The sequence below is a fragment of the Papio anubis genome, chromosome 2 (assembly GCF_008728515.1).
Source record: "Papio anubis isolate 15944 chromosome 2, Panubis1.0, whole genome shotgun sequence".
Taxonomy (NCBI): Eukaryota; Metazoa; Chordata; class Mammalia; order Primates; family Cercopithecidae; genus Papio; species Papio anubis.
The window spans coordinates 86473081-86481972 of NC_044977.1; the positions used below are offsets into that span (position 1 = coordinate 86473081).

General features: G+C 44.9%; 1 pseudogene; it reads left to right on the top strand.

Annotated features, from left to right (window-relative positions):
* Positions 1–1526: 1526 nt before the first annotated feature.
* On the top strand, positions 1527–8657 carry LOC110742560 (annotated as a pseudogene).
* The last annotated feature ends 235 nt before the right edge of the window (positions 8658–8892 follow it).

An 8892-nucleotide genomic window follows, 5' to 3' on the forward strand; every position in this document is an offset into this window, starting at 1 on the left:
TGATGTTACAGCCTGGAATTCTGCAGCCATCTTGCTGCTGCTAAAGATAAGCTGGTCTGCCAGGACTGTGTGAAGCCTGCTCCATGAAGAAAATCTGAGGGTCTTGGAGGACCTCATCTCACTATCTGGATCTGACTGCTGGTCTTCTGGACTTCTCAACTTTATGGGCTATTACTCTCTTATTGTTCAACCAACTAGAATTCAGTTTTCAGTTGTAAATCACGTTACTTTGTTATTCATTCATTTATTCATTCAATCATTCATTCTGAATTTGGCTCAGTAAAGAAGGATGCCAATTTGTATGTACCAAGGAAAACTCAATACTAAAAACTCAATATGGAAATGCACATACTATTTTCTGCTTTATGAAGATTGCTTTTCTTCTCTTACAATTACTAAAGCTTCCAAACTGAGCCTACCTATAGTAGCACAATGGTTCCTGCAATGATAATTGAGCCTCAGTGTTCTGGAAGAATTCAAGCTAGACCACTGCTGATTGTCAAAGAAATCCATCAAGTGCTTTATGAGTATTGTATTTATTTGTACATCCTGTACTGTGATACATACTCATTATGTAAGTTAGAGTTATAATAATTTATTCTAATACATCATGTTTTCAAATATTATATAGAAAAATAACATGTAACTCTAGATCAGGTGATGTTGTACCCCAGAGACCTTTCACCAACTACTCTTGTACTTTGGCTGAAGCACAGCTCACTCTCCTCATGGCACCGGCCTTCAGGCCTTTATTCGTTCACTCATTCTGAAATTTGGTGGACAAAAATTGATGACCTGTAAAAACTAGAAAATTGACTCCAAAAGGAGCTCGTGATACTGAGCATGCCATTGAACCTGCAGCTATTTTTGTTTTGTTTTTATTCAACCCTTCCTCATTTTTACTGCCTATGTAAGTTAATACACTTTCGGCAACAAGTGACAAAAGAAAAAAAACAACCCAAAATGACTTAATCAAAAGTAACAGAGAATTTATTTGCTCTGGTGACCGAAATATCCAAAATGACTTAATCAAAAGTAACAGAGAATTTATTTGCTCTGGTGACCGAAATATCCGAGGTAGATCTGGCTTCCAGTGTGATTGAACCTAGGGGTTTCTACAGTGCCAGCTGATTCTCCCATTCTCACTTTCTGTCTCTTGTCTGTTCTCTTCTGCGGCCACTCTCAGGCAGGCTCTCTTCATGTGGTGGTGCTCAGCAGCTGCATTCTCATCACAGCTTCAAAGCCAGTAGAACAGAACCTTCCCCAAAGGCTCTGCTTGGCTCTAACGCCCATTGCTAAGCCAATCTCTGTGGCTAAGGGTGGGGGACATGCAATGCTCTGACTGGCCAGGCTAATAGTATTCACACAGTCAGCCCTCCATATCCGCGGTTCTGCATACATGGATTCAATCAACCGCAGATCTAAAATATTTGTTTAAAAAATATTCCAGCAAGGGGGCAACAAGGAAGTTCTTAAGAGCACAGCTGGAAAGAAGCTGAGTTACAGACATCCCGCCAAAATAATTTCTTCATGCCAAAATAATTTCTTCAAAGCCCAGACTTGCCATACCCTGTAACCTCAAGACTCTGCTCAGGGAAATTAGCAGAGCCATTCTCAAAACCAACCCATCAAACATGACCCAGTTTGCAGCACTTTATTTTAAAGAACTTATTAGGTATAGAGAAGGGAATACTTCTCTGGATGAAGTGGTCAGAGGGAACAGAATCTAAAGTACCCACACACATGGAAAAATCTACAGACAAAGACAAGGACAATGTAACTGGAAGAGGATATAGTGACAAAACCACACAGTTTCCATCAATTTATGCTGAGCTAGGCACTGAGAAAACTGAAGCAGTTTGTGTTCCTTCTTCCAAACCAGCCACCCCTAAGACTACTACCCCACCCTCATAACCATCTCCAACAGCTGTTTCACCAGAGTTTGCCTATGTCCCAGCTGACACAGCTCAGTTTGCTTCTCAGATATTAGCAATGGCAGCAAGTGAAGCAGGACAACCACCACCATATTTTAACATGTGGACCCCTTATTGTCTAACTGATAAGAATCAACAAAATCACCCATCACTGCCACCTGCACCTGGGCCTTTTCCCCAAGCAACTCTCTGTCTATCTAATCCTAAGGATCCACAGTTTCTGCAGCATCCAACAAAAGTCACTTCTCCAACTTACAAGATGATTGAAGATAGTAAGACCAGTGCCCCACCTTTTATCTTAGTAGGTTCAAATGCTCAGAAAGCACAGGAATGGAAACCTCTTCCTGGACATGCTGTTGTTCCAAAGTCAGAAGTCTTGAAGAGTTATGCTGCAGCATAAGTGCCCATTGCTGTTCCTGCAGATAAGAAATTCCAGAAACATAGCTTAAGTCCCCAGAATGCTCGTCTTGCTACAAGTGGACAAGATGTCCCCAGGCCAGAGAGCCTTGTTTTCCTTCTGTTGCTCTCTCAGTAGAAAGTGTAGCTTTAAAAAGTTCAGGATCTGGTGACAACTGTGCTCCCTTTGGAAGTTATAGTATTGCTTGGGAGATAAATGTGACTCCTGCTCACAAAGTTCGCAAAGCAGAAACTTAAAACTCATCCGGAAATGACACTGTTTGGGTCAACAAACGTTCAGGGAGGAGTCTGCCACCAAGAGTAACATATCAATAAACTTCATACAGTATAAAAAAATATATATTCCACAAAGGTTTGGAAAGCAAAACTTGAATTTGCCGCGCAACAAGTACTAGGATGAATCCACACACATGAAGTGATGTGTAGGCATTGTGTTAGGTATTATAAATAATCTAGAAATGATTTAAAGTATATGGGAGGATGTGCGTAGGTTATGTGCAAATACTACACCAGGTTATATCAGGGACTTGAGCACCCACGGATTTTGGCATTTGTGGGGGTCCTGGAACAAATCCCCTATGGATACTGAGAGACGACTGTAAATCCTCTGGAGCAGATGGACTGAAAATGACGCTGTTTCTTTCAGAAAAGGGAATGAGGGAATGGACACTGGATGCCTGTATTAGGGCCCTTAACATTAGCTGCCATAACAAGCAATCCCACATATCCATGGCGTGGCTCAACAATCAGTTGTATTTTTCACTCGTGCAAAGTCAAATGCAGAGATGTTCTGGTTGGGCAGCTCCCTTGGCAGCTCTCCACCAGCACTGACTCAGGAAACCAAGCCTCTTCCATCTTGGGCATGCTGCTACCCACATCACATAGTCTCCAAGGTTGTTGTCGAAGGGGCAAAGTGAACTGGATGAAGCATAACTGCTCTCAGCTGCCTTGGCCTTGAAATGACCCAGCAATCTGCCCTTGCATTCACTGGTGAGAACTTAGTCACGTGGCCCACACAGATGCAAGGGGGCTGGGAAATACAATTTAGCCACGTGCCTAGGAAGAGGAAACAGATTTGTGGCCACCTGGCTTATCTTTGATACAAAGGCAAACACAATCCATTTCAAATACACAGCCAGAACTGCCCACTGGCTCTACTCTGGTCAAACATTGAGTCAGGGCCAGCAGCGTCCTGAGAGGTGATCTGGTTCCACTCTCTAATTGAACAGATGGAAAAGTAAGAAAAAAAGGGCCTTTCCCAGATCACTAGACACTGATGTAAAGCACATGGATTTAACTAAATGTCTCAAAAAGGAATAAAGAGGCATTCCCTCTCTGCAGATGCCAGAAACGCCTTCCAACTACCAACTTACAGAATCTTGCTCTTATCAAGAATGAGATAGTAGAAATGTGGTGGGTTTTATAGCCAGATAGCCCTGAATTCAAATCCTAGTTCTATCTCCTTCTAGACTGAACAAAGAGTTAAGCTCTCTGAGCCTCAATTTACTCATCTGCTCAACCACAATATTCCACAAGCATTCAATTCGTACTCTCTTCTTCTTATTTCCTACGGTAACACCAGTGATTCCTAGCATTTTCCAGGAGTGACTGATAGTTACTCTTGGGCCCAAGAGTATAATATCTTTTTCCCAACTTTTTTATCGTCAGGGCACTAAACCCAAAAATACTTCCACAGAAATCTGTAGAAGCTCTGAGGGTGAGGAAGTATCTCTTTGTAGAGGTGAATTAACCTTTGTATAGTAAACATTTTACTCCCAGAATGTACTTTGCTGATTCAATTATCACGGTTCCTGCTAGAACTTGGCTAGCTAAGCTGAAAATGGAGATATACTAGCTTCTCTCCAGGTCTTAAACAAGAATAATCACTTCTTCGTAGGAGGAAGTGGCTCCATTCTTGGAGGTGACCAAATTCTAGATCCTTTGCGAGTCTGTGCCTGGTAGACTACCATCTAGCAGGAGACCTCAACTTGCCGTTTGAACAGACCCTGACTCTCACTCCTCAGGCCAAAAGTGCACACCATGACTAAAGCATTAAACAAACTGTCTGACTCCATGTTTCCAGGTCCTTTCTAAGGAAACCAAGCTGTTTGCAAAGTCAAGGCCTTGACCAGTCTCAGTAGGACCAGACCAGGAGACTAGCTTTGTTTCCAACACCAATAGCCACCCCAGGGCTGTGCACAGCAGAGGCTCCCCCACCCTAGACAGCTCCCCAAACTCAGGATGGTCCTTCCCTTCCTTAACTCATCAAGACTTAACTTTGTTGCATGGCTCATTCCCTCTGATCTTTGCCAAGCTCTCAATCAGCCAACCAACTTGATAATGTGATTCAAGGCTGCCAGTGATAGCATTTCCCAAAGATCAAACGTTCCTTTAAACAGAGGCCTCTTTGAGACAAACCACCTGCTTCAACCCCAGAAAAGTACATCTGAAAAGTAAGTTTGGTTGAGAAGGCATTTCTCTGTCTTGGGAATTCTATCAGTTTAGCTTTGTCTAAAAGTATGCTATATCACAAAAATTGACCTCAGGTCTTGAGGCATTCAGTGATTCCTCAAGGAACATGGCCACAGACACTGTCTGAATTCTCTCCACATTGAATTAAGCTTCTGGGCAGGGGGCATTATAATCGTAACACATTCATCATATTTTGCATTTGCTTGCCAGGCTACACAAAAGGTCATTATAAAGTTTCTTAAATTTCGTTTGGATGTTTCTTAGAGGAGGTCTGCATTGTGTCTATCCACACTTTTGGGAACATTATGGTTTCCTCTTCATAATACCAGCTTTTTAAAAGGCGTGCCTTTATTTCCTTCTGTTTCCTTTTGCTGGCCTTCAGAGACCAAACCACAAAAGTGTGCCTGAAGTGTGGAAAGTGAAAACTGAGAAAGAAACATATTCATTCCACTTTGGGTTAGTTACTCTACGACTGACTCCTGCTTTTAAAAGGTACGTCGTGGTATTACGGGGATGACAGAGATTTCTGTTCAGGATCCTGTCTGATAGGCTATAATTCAGGGCTTACTGAGAAAACAGTTAAGGGAACACTTCCTGGAGGAGCTCGCCACCCTCCCACGGGCCCTAAACCTTGATGATTTGCACCCCAAAATAGATCAGCACACATACCTCACTCCTGCCTCATTTCAGTTCCAGTCACACCTGGATCTTACTTGCATTTCATAAGCACTCAAATACTGGGGACCTTTCTTAGTAACAGACCTGCTTAAATTTCTATTAGGCAGACAAGGCACTGAGAGCTGAGGCCACTAACTCAGAGAACTGACCTCTAAATAGAAAGAGTCCTTGTTTTCATCCAGGCTAGGAGGGATGGAATCAATGTCTGTTCAACGCTCTGCCTCCCTGCACCGTGAGACAGCTCATACAGCAGAGACAGCCCTGGCTGGGGAGTCAGGAGACCTAGGACTCTGCCAAGAACAAGATGTGGTGTGACTTTCTGCAACCTACTGTCACAGCCTCAATTTCCTCTCTTGCAAAATGAGGTGGAGTGGGGAGAGTTTGGTCTAGGTCAAACTCAACCTTTCTGTTGCTGGGAGGTGGTGTGGGGGAGGTTTTCCCTTCCAAGAAACAGAAGAGAGGTTGGATCCTCTCCCTAAGAAAACATGCAGGGACCCAAATGTCACATAAATTGACGGCTTGGGAGTATTAGCTTAATAACCCTCAAGGAAGGTATTCTTAAAACCTTCTCTAGTAAAATGACAACAAAATAATTGATTCTTCTTTTCAAAAACCTGATGGTCATCCTTGAGTGTTTTTACTCTTACCTCTGCCCACCCCAACATCTAATCCACCTCGATTTCCCCACTGTGCTAATGACACAAGACAGATCCAAAGGCCCAGGCACCCCCATCCATGCTGCCACAGCATCTGTCACACAGACACCTCTCCCTCTGATCTCCTACAGCCCATCAGTGGATTCTCCCTGCCCCCAGAGCTGGAGAGCTACTCTGCCCGGTGGCTTTCTATGGCCCTTCAAGGTGAGGCTCTGGCTTGATCTCCCACCAGATTACACCCAGCCTCATCCTTCTGCTTTCTGTTTCTTGTATTTGCCAAACTTGTTCCTACTTCAAGGTCCCTCTGCCCCCAGAGCTTCACATGGCTTTAAGGTCTCCATTCAAAGGCTCCCTTCTGGGAGAAGCCCTTCTGCAGTTACTGGCTTGCCCGTCTTCCTGCCCTGGTGTTGTCACAGCACATATCACTGACTGGAATGATCCCATTTGAATAACCTTTCCTCATTTATCTTGTGTACGTCTGTTCCCTCCTTCTTCCACTCCTGCCACCAAAATGTAAGTTCTGCCAGAGGAGGGTCCCTACCTGTCTTGTTCACTCTGTAGTCTGGCTATGGTGGCTATATACTATGTATTTGCTAAACTAATTAAATAAATTATAGTCAAGTCATTCCTTTTCTATCGTGTAATAAGACTAGTAGACTGGCTCCTGTTTTTAAAAATATTTCCATTGATTTTCATGAAGACATCAGTAGAATGCCATTAATATCGCCCCTAGGATTTATTTCTCCAGATTAAATTTCTCTTATTCCTCTAATCTTTCTCACCAGCCTTACTCTTATCCTCTTAATCACTTTCCAGGGCCTTTCCTGGAGGCTCTCCAATTTCTCCTTGTCCTCCTGGGAAGCTGAATAACCTTGTTCTTACTGGGACCCACAGTGAACCTACAGCGGGGGTGGGGCAACAATTCTGCATGGCAGAGGGCTTAACAACGGAGGTTTCCTAAGCTGGCATAGATTCAGATGCAACCACGTTCTAGCTCAATGACCTTGAGTGTGTCACTTCCTCAGCTTTGGTTTCCTCCTCTGTAAAACAGGGCTGACAAAAATATCTCAAAGAGCAGTCTGTGGGGACGCTTCCAGGAGCTTTCTCCAACAAAGCACGTCGCGTAAGGCCTGATGCACGCCAACACCTCAGTAAATTACAACTACTTACTAATAAATTAGCTAAAACTATAACCACTTTAACTACACAGGGGACCATGCAAGATACTGAGCTGCATGCAGGCGACGCTCTACATGGTGTCAGATGTTGTAGGTGAAAAGAAAGGGTAAGCGAGAAGAAAGATTATTTATGAAAACCCTGAATGAAGCAAAGGGGGCATGAAAGACTGTCTAAAGCCTGTTCCTGGAGTGACAGGCACGAAACAGACTTCACTAATTGTAGTGTCCACAGTGAAAGAGCCACCTGAGCGTGCAATAGAAGCAAGCGTAGGGGGCAAAAGGCTCACCTGCCTGAAGGGAAAGAACACCTCCTTTTCATTCCTGGAAGATGAGCTCACACAGGGATGTCATCCAGGGTGTCACACACCTGCCTTTTCAAATGCAGAGCACTCCTCAGCCCTGGAAGGAGTGGCAGAGGCTTGACTCCACCTCCTTCGGAGGCCCCAGGACCTGCTCAGAGATCCTTGTTAATGGAAGCCTCGTGGCCCCAGTTGGCAGAGATTCACTGAGAGATACACAAGCACCAAACTCAGAAAGACTATTTTTAGTAGGTTTATGTTTAGAGCACACACTTCCACAATGACCCAGCACGATGGGGCAATTCTGAGGGCCCACCAGAACTGATGCACTGCAAAAGCAGTGGGTGGACCTCAGGGTGCTTAGAGATCAGGATCCATCAGACCACCCGAGCAGTGGAGTAGTAAGCGGCTACTAAACAGAATCAATGGGATCCCTATGCTCTGACACAGAATGATGTCCAAATATGTAGACAGAAGTAAGGTGCAAAACTGTCTGTAGGGTAAGGGTCAGGGAGAACTGTGCCTCCCTCCTCTCCAGGAGGAGACCTGCAGCAAAGCCTCACATCTCCTTCCACTCCTGACTCAGCCTCCCCAGGAGAGCTGGCCATGCCCTGCACCATGTGTCTTAGAGCGCAGGGAGGTGGGGGAAGTGCACGAGGCCTCCTAGGTCTCACATTGCCTATTCTAGGCATAGCAGGGGCTCACACCATCTCTCAGTCCCTTTCCTGGGCTTCTCGTCTCCAGCAGGGAAGTAGGCAAGAGGAAGTGAGCAGACCCATGCTTTCTCCCTCAGGCCCAGCTTCTCCTCTGACATCACGGTGGGTGGGTCAGGCCAACTGTGCCCTGTGAGCCTGGCTGTCTCCAGTTCAAGGTGCCATGTGGCCATCCCCTTACCAGAGAGCTGTCAAAAACATAAAAGCTGGGTTGGTGCAATGGTTCACACCTGTAATCCCAGCCCTCTGGGAATCTGAGGCAGGAGCATTTCTTGAGGCCAGGAATTCAAGACCAGCCTGGGCAACATAGAAAGACCCCGGTCTCTACAAAAGATAAAATGGATTAGCTGGATGCAATGGTTCATGCCCATAATCCCAGCACTTTAGGAGGTCAGTGCAGGAGGACTGTTTGAGCCCAGGAGTTTGAGGTTGCAGTGAGCTCTTATGGTGCAACTGCACTCCAGCCTGGGCAACAGAGTGAGACCCTGTCTCTAAAAGGCATAAAATTTAAAAGGATGAGTAGGGGTGTGGCGAACAGATCCCAA